Below are 14402 nucleotides of genomic sequence, written 5' to 3' on the forward strand. Positions count from 1 at the left end.
GGGGACATGGATGGGGACATGGGGCTGAATGGGGGGGCTGGCTGGACCCACGGGGACATGGATGGGGACATGGGGCTGAATGGGGGGGCTGGCTGGACCCACGGGGACATGGATGGGGACATGGGGCTGAATGGGGGGGCTGGCTGGACCCACGGGGACATGGATGGGGACATGGGGCTGAATGGGGGGGCTGGCTGGACCCACGGGGACATGGATGGGGACATGGGGCTGAATGGGGGGGCTGGCTGGACCCACGGGGACATGGATGGGGACATGGGGCTGAATGGGGGGCTGGCTGGACCCACGGGGACATGGATGGGGACATGGGGCTGAATGGGGGGGCTGGCTGGACCCACGGGGACATGGATGGGGACATGGGGCTGAATGGGGGGGCTGGCTGGACCCACGGGGACATGGATGGGGACATGGGGCTGAATGGGGGGGCTGGCTGGACCCACGGGGACATGGATGGGGACATGGGGCTGAATGGGGGGGCTGGTTGGACCCACGGGGACATGGATGGGGACATGGGGCTTAATGGGGGGGCTGGCTGGACCCACGGGGACATGGATGGGGACATGGGGCTGAATGGGGGGGGCTGGCTGGACCCACGGGGACATGGATGGGGACATGGGGCTGAATGGGGGGGCTGGCTGGACCCACGGGGACATGGATGGGGACATGGGGCTGAATGGGGGGTCTGGCTGGACCCACGGGGACATGGATGGGGACATGGGGCTGAATGGGGGGGCTGGCTGGACCCACGGGGACATGGATGGGGACATGGGGCTGAATGGGGGGGCTGGCTGGACCCACGGGGACATGGATGGGGACATGGGGCTGAATGGGGGGGCTGGCTGGACCCACGGGGACATGGATGGGGACATGGGGCTGAATGGGGGGGCTGGCTGGACCCACGGGGACATGGATGGGGACATGGGGCTGAATGGGGGGGCTGGCTGGACCCATGGGGACATGGATGGGGACATGGGGCTGAATGGGGGGGCTGGCTGGACCCATGGGGACATGGATGGGGACATGGTGTTGAATGGGGGGGCTGGCTGGACCCATGGGGACATGGATGGGGACATGGGGCTGAATGGGGGGCTGGCTGGACCCATGGGGACATGGATGGGGACATGGGGCTGAATGGGGGGGCTGGCTGGACCCATGGGGACATGGGGCTGAATGGGGGGGCTGGCTGGACCCATGGGGCTGGATGGGGGGGCTGGCTGGACCCATGGGGACATGGGGCTAATGGGGGGGCTGGCTGGACCCATGGGGACATGGGGCTGAATGGGGGGTGCTGGCTGGACCCATGGGGCTAATGGGGGGGCTGGCTGGACCCATGGGGACATGGGGCTGAATGGGGGGGCTGGCTGGACCCATGGGGACATGGGGCTGAATGGGGGGGCTGGCTGGACCCATGGGGCTGAATGGGGGGGCTGGCTGGACCCATGGGGCTGAATGGGGGGGCTGGCTGGACCCATGGGGCTGAATGGGGGGGCTGGCTGGACCCATGGGGCTGAATGGGGGGGCTGGCTGGACCCATGGGGCTGAATGGGGGGGCTGGCTGGACCCATGGGGCTGAATGGGGGGGCTGGCTGGACCCATGGGGCTGAATGGGGGGGCTGGCTGGACCCATGGGGCTGAATGGGGGGGCTGGCTGGACCCATGGGGACATGGGGCTGAATGGGGGGGCTGGCTGGACCCATGGGGACATGGATGGGGACATGGGGCTGAATGGGGGGGCTGGCTGGACCCATGGGGACATGGGGCTGAAGGAGGGGCTGACTGGACCCATGGGGACATGGATGGGGACATGGGGCTGATGGGGGGGGCTGGCTGGACCCATGGGGACATGGAGGGGGACATGGGGCGGAAAGGGGAGCTGGATGGACCCATGGGGACATGGAGGGCGACATGGGGCGGAAAGGGGGGCTGGATGGACCCATGGGGACATGGGGCTGAAGGGGGGGGGGCTGGCTGGACCCATGGTGACATGGATGGGGACATGGGGCTGAAGGGGGGGCTGGGTGGACGCATGGGGTGACATATGGATGGAGGCAGGGGGCTGAAGGGGGGGCTGGCTGGACACATGGGGAGACATGGATGGAGGCATGGGGCTGAAGGGGGGGGCTGGCTGGACGCATGGGGAGACTTATGGATGGAGGCACGGGGCTGAAGGGGGGGGCTGGCTGGACGCATGATCGGACACATGAAGGTGAAGGTGGCCAAGTTGGGGACCTGGATGGACACATGGAGGTGAAGGGCGGCAAGCTGGACACATGGGGACCTGGATAGATATATGGGGTGGGGTGGGATGCATATATGAGGGGGACAGGATGGATATATGAAGGGGGGCGGGCTGGACACATGGAGGCCCGGATGGATATATGGGAGGGGCAGGCTGGACACATGGAGACCAGAATGGATATATGGGGGGGGGGGGGGTCAGGTTGGATAGCTGGGTGGCCACGCTGGACAAGGGACTTTATTACTGTTTAGGGGCCAGATTGAGGAACTTTATTAGTTTATGATGGCGAATGGGGAACATTATTACTTTAGAGTCCAATTAGGGACATTATTACTTCTGTAATATAATTTACTTTTTAGGAAACTGTTTTCCATAAGAGGGGACAAAAGGGGGGTCCTGTTACTGTGCAGGGCGCCACTATGTCGCTTTATTTCTTCAACTGGTGTAGTGTAGAATCCTGGGGAAAAGTGGGAATGTGCTCTAAAAGAGATCAGTTATTGATAACTGTGTTATTTTCTGCAGAGATGATTCCTGGCTGGAAGAAGTGATGGCGGACTGTGCCAGATGAAGAAAAGCGAAGATGAAGAACTTCACCTAGAGACATCACTGGTGAGTCAGTGTATTACTGTACACTTACACTATATAGTATATACTGAGCTCCTGTGTATGTCACTCGTGATAACTGTATTACCTGTACACTGACACTATATACAGAGCTCCTGTGTATAATGTCACTGGTGATCACTGTATTACCTGTACACTATATACAGAGCTCCTGTGTATAATGTCACTGGTGATCACTGTATTACCTGTACACTGACACTATATACAGAGCTCATATGTATAGTGACAGTGTTGTTAGTATTGTGGTTTGTATTCCTGATCAGTATTGTAGTATTTGGTCACTATGTGGTGGTAATATGTGGTCTGGTCATGGTGTGGTGATATTTGTCCCTTTTGTATGTGGTATTATTGGTGTTGTTATAGTGGATTATGTTGTGTATGGCGGTCATTTGTTCTCGCTGAGATTAACTAGGAAAAGATTTTTTTCAATGAGGCCACGGCTTCACTATCCGTATTTGGTCAGTATTTTTTCTCAGTAGTGAGAGGCAAAAGCAGGAGTGGGTGATAAATCCAGAATTGGTGACTTGTTTCTATTCTACCTTTTCTCTGATTGTTCCTCACCTGGTTTTGGCTCCCACTCCTGAGAATAATCCTGACTGAATACTGATAGTGGGGCTGTGGCCTTAGAGATGAAATACTTGGAGCAGAGCGTCAGAGATGCACTTACAGGGGTTCTCCGGGGAAAACAAGTAATCACCTCTCCACAGGATCAGTGATAACTTATTGATTGGTGGGGGTCTGACTACTGGGACCTGCACCGATCGGCAGAATGTGGAGCTTTTCTCCCCATTAGACTGGAGCTCATGTGCGACTCGACCACTGATCCATTCTTCCAATCGGTGCAGTTTCCAATCAATAAGTGATCACCTATCCTGTGTAGCCCATGAATCTGTGATCACTTGTTTTAACCGCAGAAGCTCTTTCATGCAAACTCCAGAAATTGTCCATCCCTGTTCTAGTCTGTGCACAGTAGATGTGAGGAGCCGCCGGTCACTGCTCCACTATAACAGGGAGATAATATAAGAGAACCACCGAATGATAGGTCCAGTACAACAAAAGCAATTCAAAAATACCTTTATTCAAGTTATGGTTAAAGTGACACTACATACACAAGGAAAGCCGCATTATAATAGTCATACAGCAATGTTATAATATATACTGGACTCTAAGATATATAGATGAATAAGAATAGATAAACATCAAGCAGGTTAATACATGGAAGGAAGGGGACAAACGGAAAGGGGTTATATCACCGAAATGGCAACTAAGAAAACATGTGAATGGCCAAATCATAAATATATATATATGTACATGGCAGTGTGGAGAGGAAAATTCCCGTGTGCTCCATGTCATTTAATAGTACATATACCCCATGCTTATCCATACAGTCCAGAGTAATCAGTGTGTAAGCCCAAATATAGAGTGTATCTACCTGCACAGAAGTCCAGTGTGTATAAATGGCATCAAGCGGCGCAGCCCCGACGCGCGTTTCGGACACACGTCCTTCGTCAGGGGGTAGCGTCCATATGAACCAGCACGTATAAAAATACTAATGTGACCAATCGGTAAGCACCGGGTGTCCTACATAATTAGGATCGCCCGCAATTAAGCTCCAAATTGAGGCGGGCGCATACAGCTGGTTATCCGCCGGTGTATACAGGCAGCGCTTGATGTGCACGCATGCGGCGGCCGGAGGGACCGGAAGTCGCGGGCATCGCGTCATGCATCAGCCGACGACGGGAACACACGTGACCCGGGTCACCTGATGCATAGAGACACGTGACCGCAGCCTCACGGAGCACAGACGGCGCATGCGCGCAGCGCTTACCCGTAGAATGGGCATCAAATTGTCCTCTGTATCCAAGCAACCATGGGAGATCAGGAAGCCAGAATGGAGAAAGGAACACAAGAGGAATAAAGATCACGCAGATAGAGACAACTCGGGGAATCAGAGTGACAATAAGTAAGTGTGAGACTAGTGAAGTGACTGTGCAAATCATACAAATATAATCATATGTTATGTATATACACATCGACCACAATGGGAGATATGCATAGAGAGGAAGAGGGATAAAGTGAACATGTGCTATATATCAAAGACCTATAATGGCCAGTTAAAACATTAAGGTGTGTGTATATAGAGTATAACACAGTGTATATATCCATATTTGAATATATTTGCGTATACATACATATCAAATATAAAGTATTTACGTGCAATAAATAGAGTAACATGAAAAAAAGGGGGGGGGGAAGAAAAAAAGAGAAGAGAAAAAAATATATATATAAAAGATATATATAAAAAATAAAATAAAAAATTTTTTTTACATATAAATATATAGATAGATAGTAAAAACAATCAGATAATACATCATCATACGTATGGAAATAATATACAGGTGAGACATTCTATCCCATCAAGAAAAAATTACATTTTTATATATAAAATATATAAAGAAAGAAAAAAGGGGGAGAGGGGAGGGTGGGGGGAGGGGAGAGGGGGGGGGGAGAGAAGAACAATATAATAACGGCTTCCAATCTTCAATCCCGAAATATGTCATAACACTAGGATCCCACTCCGATGCTAGATCAAAGGCCACATCAGAAATAAACTATAAGAGGGGAGAGAGAGTTAAAATTACTATCATATAGAAAATAAATAAAAACATGTTAAAAACAAATTAAAAACAAACAGGCAGGTTCAAGGACTAGATTGGTCACAGAAATGGAACGTAACTCATGTCAATACCGGTAGGCCAATTCCTTAGATTAAGGAGAATCTGCTCCAGTGATGCGGATTTTATACAACAGGCCGATATATTAAAGATGCGATTCTTGGAGAGAGGCTACAGCCGTCGCTCCGTCAAAAGAGCATTTAATAGGGCTAAACATACCTCTAGACACAATGAACTATATTCAAATAAGACACAGCCAACGAACAGAACTGTTAGATTCATCACACAGTATCATGGTCAAACTAATCTGATGCGCTATTTTCTAAACAAATCTTGGCCCATCCTACAATCTGACCCTGTGCTCTCGAGATATTTGAGCCCGAAACCCAATATCACTTTTCGTCGGTCACGTAATTTACGGGACGATCTAGTGAAAAGTCACTATACCAATGAAAGAACAACTTTTATGTCTAAAGTGAAACCACTCAAAGGCTGTAGACCCTGTGGTAAATGTGTGGCATGTTCAAATGTGGTGCGATCCGACACATTTCAAAGCTCGGACGGACTTACAATATATAATATCCAACACCTCATTACATGTACCACAACTGCAGTGATCTATTATGCCACTTGCCCATGCTCATTAATCTATGTGGGATTAACTACCCGCCAATTAAAGGTTAGGATACGCGAGCATGTTCTTGGTATTATAGCAGCAAAAGAAATCAATGATCCATCGCTCTTGAAGACAATACCGAGACACTTCAAGACATTTCACGGATGTGACGCCTCATTACTTAGAGTAATTGGGATTGATATGGTTCCACCTAACATTAGAGGAGGCAAGATAAGTAAACGTCTGGCCCAATTAGAAACAAGATGGATCTGGACATTGAAAACTGTCTGTCCTTTGGGACTCAATGAGAACATGAGTTACGTTCCATTTCTGTGACCAATCTAGTCCTTGAACCTGCCTGTTTGTTTTTAATTTGTTTTTAACATGTTTTTATTTATTTTCTATATGATAGTAATTTTAACTCTCTCTCCCCTCTTATAGTTTATTTCTGATGTGGCCTTTGATCTAGCATCGGAGTGGGATCCTAGTGTTATGACATATTTCGGGATTGAAGATTGGAAGCCGTTATTATATTGTTCTTCTCTTTCTCCCCCTTTTTTCTTTCTTTATATATTTTATATATAAAAATGTAATTTTTTCTTGATGGGATAGAATGTCTCACCTGTATATTATTTCCATACGTATGATGATGTATTATCTGATTGTTTTTACTATCTATCTATATATTTATATGTAAAAAAAAATTTGTATTTTATTTTTTATATATATATTTTTTTCTCTTCTCTTTTTTTCTTTCCCCCCCCCTTTTTTTCATGTTACTCTATTTATTGCACGTAAACACTTTTATATTTGATATGTATGTATACGCAAATATATTCAAATATGGATATATACACTGTGTTATACTCTATATACACACACCTTAATGTTTTAACTGGCCATTATAGGTCTTTGATATATAGCACATGTTCACTTTATCCCTCTTCCTCTCTATGCATATCTCCCATTGTGGTCGATGTGTATATACATAACATATGATTATATTTGTATGATTTGCACAGTCACTTCACTTTTCTCACACTTACTTATTGTCACTCTGATTCCCCGAGTTGTCTCTATCTGCGTGATCTTTATTCCTCTTGTGTTCCTTTCTCCATTCTGGCTTCCTGATCTCCCGTGGTTGCTTGGATACAGAGGACAATTTGATGCCCATTCTACGGGTAAGCGCTGCGCGCATGCGCCGTCTGTGCTCCGTGAGGCTGCGGTCACGTGTCTCTATGCATCAGGTGACCCGGGTCACGTGTGTTCCCGTCGTCTGCTGATGCATGACGCGATGCCCGCGACTTCCGGTCCCTCCGGCCGCCGCATGCGTGCACATCAAGTGCTGCCTGTATACACCGGCGGATAACCAGCTGTATGCGCCCGCCTCAATTTGGAGCTTAATTGCGGGCGATCCTAATTATGTAGGACACCCGGTGCTTACCGATTGGTCACATTAGTATTTTTATACGTGCTGGTTCATATGGACGCTACCCCCTGACGAAGGACGTGTGTCCGAAACGCACGTCGGGGCTGCGCCGCTTGATGCCATTTATACACACTGGACTTCTGTGCAGGTAGATACACTCTATATTTGGGCTTACACACTGATTACTCTGGACTGTATGGATAAGCATGGGGTATATGTACTATTAAATGACATGGAGCACACGGGAATTTTCCTCTCCACACTGCCATGTACATATATATATATTTATGATTTGGCCATTCACATGTTTTCTTAGTTGCCATTTCGGTGATATAACCCCTTTCCGTTTGTCCCCTTCCTTCCATGTATTAACCTGCTTGATGTTTATCTATTCTTATTCATCTATATATCTTAGAGTCCAGTATATATTATAACATTGCTGTATGACTATTATAATGCGGCTTTCCTTGTGTATGTAGTGTCACTTTAACCATAACTTGAATAAAGGTATTTTTGAATTGCTTTTGTTGTATTGGACCTATCATTCGGTGGTTCTCTTATATTATGTGTCTTACCGAATGGTCTGCCATTTCACGTTGGTCCATATAATAAGTACACGATTACTTACCGGCCTGTTGATTTGCGGGTCTGAATATGATCAGTGTCTTATACTGTTATATTCAGTGTTGTATATATCTGATAATTTTACTGTGTTTTGCACAGGCTCCGTCTACTCTGAATATGGACCTAAAAGCCAGGGAACTATCCTGGCAGGGACAAATTAATGAAGTTTTTGGTAACAGTGGTGCTGCAGCTTTGGATTCTATTGGTTCACAGGTTGATATAGCTACTAACGTAATTAGGAACCTATTGTTAAAAAGGACACGCCTTTGGTGGAATAAAGCTTTCCTCGAAAATTACATTCTGAAACAGTTGATCCCTAGAGGCCTTAGGGTACGGGTCATACCATCCTTTCTGATTGAAGATAAGGACTTTATTAGGGATTGGGAGCAAGTGTGTAATGACACATCTAAGAGATTTATGGAGTTATTGATACAACTCAATCTCAAGTCCATCAATGAGATTGATAAATCCCTTGAAAAGACGGTCTCCAATGCAAAAGTGGATTTATCTGTGGATCAAATTAACTCCATTGATGCACAGATGAATAAGTCCATGGACTTGTGGGTAAAGGACATCCAGGCGAACCATGCCAAAAAACTAACTAGAGACCAGAGGGATTTTTCGATGGGCAGAGTATATAGGTGGAAGAAACTTACTCCCCCGGGCCTAACTAGGGATCGCACCCCATCTATTTCATCAAACCCGCCGACCAGCGAGGCATCTGACGCCTCCTCTTCCGTCTCTGTATCTACTCCAAAACGGAAACGCGAGTTACGGTTCCCTCCTAACAAGCGCAACTATAACTACTCACCAGAATCTAGTGGCAGCTTGAAGGTAATTAACCTAAGTTCTCACTCTTTTTCCCAGCAGGAGATTTCGTTGTTGAATAAAGGTTTGATGTTTTGCCCTTCAGCACAATTCGATAGGTTTACGGCCATTAAAGATCTCCATCTTTTTGCACGGAAATTACTATTTAAAAGATACTTCCATGATGAGGCCGCCTTTTGTTTATTTCCCACAGAGACGGAACAGGAGGCGTTAGCCAACCTGGAAGAACTGGCGGAGGAACATAACAGTCCGATAGGGGGTAAGATCCCTTCCTCTATTAGGCCACGCTCTCAGAAATTCCCACCCCTATCTACGTGTCCCACCATTGATGTATTTGTTAAAATGGTGAGCAAAGACTTTGAGAAAATTCCACGTTACCCAACATTAGATAATTTGACTAGAGATGAGAGACAGTGTCTCCAGCGGCTGCGTAAGTTGCCAGATGTGGTGTTTAAACCAGCTGATAAGGGTGGGAATGTGGTGATCTGGCCTAAATCAATGTACGAGGATGAAGCCTTCCGCCAATTGAGAAGTGTGGAATGCTATAAGAAACTAACCTTTAATCCCATAATAAAATATCAGACGGAACTCTCCTCTATCTTACAAATAGCTAGGGACAATGGAGTCATTTCAAAAGAACTACATCTAGCACTCCAGGTCAGTGAACCCTCCATTCCCACCCTGTATCTTTTACCAAAAATACATAAAAACTGCCAAACACCACCAGGGAGACCAATTATCTCAGGGAAAGGGAATTACCTGGAAAATGTAAATCGATTCATTGACACCAAACTGCAGCCGCTGGTAGAATCACTACCTTCTTTTACCAAAGACACCTCTGAGTTCTTGAGGAAAATAGATGGGCTTCACATAGATGGGGATACCATTCTCGTAACAGGTGATGTAGAATCATTGTATACCAATATTCCCCATGCAGATGGAATACGGGCTACCCAATTCTTTCTGCAGTCTTCATCCAACACAACGGATATGAGTGATCTCATTATCCAACTACTAGAGTTCACCCTATCTCATAACTTTTTTCTATTCAATGGGTCCTTCTACCTACAGCTCCGGGGTACCGCAATGGGTGCGGCATTTGCACCGGCATATGCTAATTTATTCCTGGGGCTGTGGGAGAGGGACCTATTCCTGTCAGATCAGTATCCATCTATGGACCGCGTTCTTTTTTGGACGCGATACATAGATGATATATTCTTGATCTGGCAGGGGACCATTAAAGAATTACATCAATTTATGAATGATTTGAATCAGAATCATTTAAACATTCACCTTACATATCAATACGACACGGACTCCATCGATTTCCTGGATGTGAAGATATATAGGGATGCCCATAACTGTTTACAATCCACTCTATTCCGTAAAGATACAGCGGTGAATTCTCTACTGCTGGCATCTTCGTCACATCCTCCAGCAATGATTCGGTCAATACCGGTAGGCCAATTCCTTAGATTAAGGAGAATCTGCTCCAGTGATGCGGATTTTATACAACAGGCCGATATATTAAAGATGCGATTCTTGGAGAGAGGCTACAGCCGTCGCTCCGTCAAAAGAGCATTTAATAGGGCTAAACATACCTCTAGACACAATGAACTATATTCAAATAAGACACAGCCAACGAACAGAACTGTTAGATTCATCACACAGTATCATGGTCAAACTAATCTGATGCGCTATTTTCTAAACAAATCTTGGCCCATCCTACAATCTGACCCTGTGCGCTCGAGATATTTGAGCCCGAAACCCAATATCACTTTTCGTCGGTCACGTAATTTACGGGACGATCTAGTGAAAAGTCACTATACCAATGAAAGAACAACTTTTATGTCTAAAGTGAAACCACTCAAAGGCTGTAGACCCTGTGGTAAATGTGTGGCATGTTCAAATGTGGTGCGATCCGACACATTTCAAAGCTCGGACGGACTTACAATATATAATATCCAACACCTCATTACATGTACCACAACTGCAGTGATCTATTATGCCACTTGCCCATGCTCATTAATCTATGTGGGATTAACTACCCGCCAATTAAAGGTTAGGATACGCGAGCATGTTCTTGGTATTATAGCAGCAAAAGAAATCAATGATCCATCGCTCTTGAAGACAATACCGAGACACTTCAAGACATTTCACGGATGTGACGCCTCATTACTTAGGTGGAACCATATCAATCCCAATTACTCTAACATTAGAGGAGGTAAGATAAGTAAACGTTTGGCCCAATTAGAAACAAGATGGATCTGGACATTGAAAACTGTCTGTCCTTTGGGACTCAATGAGAACATGAGTTACGTTCCATTTCTGTGACCAATCTAGTCCTTGAACCTGCCTGTTTGTTTTTAATTTGTTTTTAACATGTTTTTATTTATTTTCTATATGATAGTAATTTTAACTCTCTCTCCCCTCTTATAGTTTATTTCTGATGTGGCCTTTGATCTAGCATCGGAGTGGGATCCTAGTGTTATGACATATTTCGGGATTGAAGATTGGAAGCCGTTATTATATTGTTCTTCTCTTTCTCCCCCTTTTTTCTTTCTTTATATATTTTATATATAAAAATGTAATTTTTTCTTGATGGGATAGAATGTCTCACCTGTATATTATTTCCATACGTATGATGATGTATTATCTGATTGTTTTTACTATCTATCTATATATTTATATGTAAAAAAAAAAATTTATTTTATTTTTTATATATATCTTTTATATATATATTTTTTTCTCTTCTCTTTTTTTCTTTCCCCCCCCTTTTTTTCATGTTACTCTATTTATTGCACGTAAACACTTTATATTTGATATGTATGTATACGCAAATATATTCAAATATGGATATATACACTGTGTTATACTCTATATACACACACCTTAATGTTTTAACTGGCCATTATAGGTCTTTGATATATAGCACATGTTCACTTTATCCCTCTTCCTCTCTATGCATATCTCCCATTGTGGTCGATGTGTATATACATAACATATGATTATATTTGTATGATTTGCACAGTCACTTCACTTTTCTCACACTTACTTATTGTCACTCTGATTCCCCGAGTTGTCTCTATCTGCGTGATCTTTATTCCTCTTGTGTTCCTTTCTCCATTCTGGCTTCCTGATCTCCCGTGGTTGCTTGGATACAGAGGACAATTTGATGCCCATTCTACGGGTAAGCGCTGCGCGCATGCGCCGTCTGTGCTCCGTGAGGCTGCGGTCACGTGTCTCTATGCATCAGGTGACCCGGGTCACGTGTGTTCCCGTCGTCGGCTGATGCATGACGCGATGCCCGCGACTTCCGGTCCCTCCGGCCGCCGCATGCGTGCACATCAAGCGCTGCCTGTATACACCGGCAGATAACCAGCTGTATGCGCCCGCCTCAATTTGGAGCTTAATTGCGGGCGATCCTAATTATGTAGGACACCCGGTGCTTACCGATTGGTCACATTAGTATTTTTATACGTGCTGGTTCATATGGACGCTACCCCCTGACGAAGGACGTGTGTCCGAAACGCACGTCGGGGCTGCGCCGCTTGATGCCATTTATACACACTGGACTTCTGTGCAGGTAGATACACTCTATATTTGGGCTTACACACTGATTACTCTGGACTGTATGGATAAGCATGGGGTATATGTACTATTAAATGACATGGAGCACACGGGAATTTTCCTCTCCACACTGCCATGTACATATATATATATTTATGATTTGGCCATTCACATGTTTTCTTAGTTGCCATTTCGGTGATATAACCCCTTTCCGTTTGTCCCCTTCCTTCCATGTATTAACCTGCTTGATGTTTATCTATTCTTATTCATCTATATATCTTAGAGTCCAGTATATATTATAACATTGCTGTATGACTATTATAATGCGGCTTTCCTTGTGTATGTAGTGTCACTTTAACCATAACTTGAATAAAGGTATTTTTGAATTGCTTTTGTTGTATTGGACCTATCATTCGGTGGTTCTCTTATATTATGTGTCTTACCGAATGGTCTGCCATTTCACGTTGGTCCATATAATAAGTACACGATTACTTACCGGCCCGTTGATTTGTGGGTCTGAATATGATCAGTGTCTTATACTGTTATAACAGGGAGAGCAGAGAAAAGAGATCTGCATATTGCTGTAGGTGGCCCCTAGAGTCAATGTCCCCTGTGGGCCCCAGACACCCCAGTCCGACCCTGCTGACATCTGATTAAGGCCTAAGGCCCCGTTCACATGTCAGGTTTTAATCAGTGTTTTTTTTCTCATTTTCATCTGATTTTGGTCAGTGTGGCAGTTTTTCTCCTCAGTGGGGCATATTTTTTATATGTAAAGTAAAAAGCTAAAGGTTTCCTCGCCTCGCTTGCCCGGCCTATAGACCCTGGAGAACAAGCAGTACAGGCAACATGGTTGGTTCTGGCCATTTTTCTGACAGACTCATTGACTTCAATAGATGATCTTTATCTACAAATCGGATGGAAATCGGACCGGTCTCAGTTCTGATTTACAGATCAATCGTCCACAAAAAATAGAGCTGTAAACCTGTCCCCGGTCTATAACGGAGCATATTCTACCTGTTAGAGAAATAACCAGACGTGAAAAGAGCCGTGTGCTATTCTTACAGGGAAGGGGCCACCATTTTATGTTTTGTATTAATAATTATGTAATCAATTATTTTTAATACAAAATTAAATGTCCCACTTTATTAGTTTTTTAGCTATTTATGTTGACATTGGCCACTGGGGGCTGCCATTTTTATTTGGGGGGTGTGTAAGAAGCGCTCTTACACACCTCATTTACGGCAGCCCTGGCCATAAGAGAGAGTAGTCTGTCACCGACCCTATCTCTAACATTAGAGGCAGCTCCTCCTGCCTCTAGCTGTGACCTGGGCACGCCCCCTTGGCTGTTCAGGTCGCAGCCGTGGGAGGAGATTGCAGCCATCTTTGTGGAGCCTGCAGTGTAAGCTGTACATTCCCCCTGTCGTCGCACGCACTGCTCAGTCAGAGCGTGCCATGACAGGAGCTGCCGGGGAGGAAATGCCTGGGAGTGGACGTCCCGAATGAGTATGTGTGGCGGCGCCGTGCGGTGATCTCAGCTTCTCTGCTGTTATCACCGCCGACATCTTCAGGCAACACAGACACAGCGCTGCGTGGGAACGTGGAAGGTGAGTAGAAGCGTTTATTGTTTTTTGTTTTTTTTTCCTTTGCAGTGAATATATGGGGGCATAAACCCACCAGGATGGAGGAGGAGGCATAAACCCACCAGGATGGATGGAAGAGGCATATACCCACCAGGATGGAGGGAGTGTGCATATACCCACCAATGAAGGGGGGCTTTTA

At 45.7% G+C, this 14402-nt stretch overlaps 1 long non-coding RNA gene across 2 annotated transcripts in view; it reads left to right on the forward strand.

Moving 5' to 3' along the window:
- LOC141192504 (uncharacterized) overlaps window positions 1-9288 on the forward strand; it is a 35601-nt gene extending 26313 nt beyond the window's left edge. The window contains exons 2-3 of one of the 2 annotated variants that reach the window (XR_012265887.1): window positions 2780-2866; window positions 9247-9288. This is a non-coding gene — a long non-coding RNA (uncharacterized lncRNA). Of the gene's footprint in view, window positions 1-2779; window positions 2867-6613; window positions 6682-9246 lie in introns of those variants that run through there. The other variant, XR_012265888.1, reaches the window with a different exon arrangement.
- Window positions 9289-14402: the final 5114 nt, after the last annotated feature.

The sequence above is a fragment of the Phyllobates terribilis genome, unplaced genomic scaffold, assembly GCF_046119375.1.
Source record: "Phyllobates terribilis strain yellow unplaced genomic scaffold, ASM4611937v1 Scaffold_63__1_contigs__length_7903474, whole genome shotgun sequence".
NCBI lineage: Eukaryota > Metazoa > Chordata > Amphibia > Anura > Dendrobatidae > Phyllobates > Phyllobates terribilis.